The 367-nt window shown below is 40.6% G+C and overlaps 1 protein-coding gene across 1 annotated transcript in view; it reads left to right on the forward strand.

Annotated features, from left to right (window-relative positions):
- rergla (RERG/RAS-like a) overlaps nt 1-69 on the forward strand; it is a 3,933-nt gene extending 3,864 nt beyond the window's left edge. Inside the window, exon 5 of the mRNA XM_035627116.2 lies at nt 1-69. This exon is cut by the window's left edge and continues 742 nt beyond it. The gene's annotated coding sequence lies outside the window, so the exon portion shown is untranslated.
- The last annotated feature ends 298 nt before the right edge of the window (nt 70-367 follow it).

Here is a 367-nt window from a genome sequence, read left to right on the forward strand (position 1 = left end):
TCGAATCTGTCATAAGTGACGTCACGTATCAAATCTGTCATAAGTGACGTCACGTATCGAATCTGTCATAAGTGATGTCATGTATCGAATCTGTCATAAGTGACGTCACGTATCAAATCTGTCATAAGTGACGTCACGTATCGAATCTGTCATAAGTGACGTCATGTATCGAATCTGTCATAAGTGACGTCACGTATCGAATCTGTCATAAGTGACGTCATGTATCGAATCTGTCATAAGTGACGTCATGTATCGAATCTGTCATAAGTGACGTCATGTATCGAATCTGTCATAAGTGACGTCACGTATCGAATCTGTCATAAGTGACGTCATGAATCGAATCTGTCATAAGTGACGTCACGTATCG

Source organism: Scophthalmus maximus, chromosome 2 (assembly GCF_022379125.1).
Source record: "Scophthalmus maximus strain ysfricsl-2021 chromosome 2, ASM2237912v1, whole genome shotgun sequence".
NCBI classification, from domain to species: domain Eukaryota; kingdom Metazoa; phylum Chordata; class Actinopteri; order Pleuronectiformes; family Scophthalmidae; genus Scophthalmus; species Scophthalmus maximus.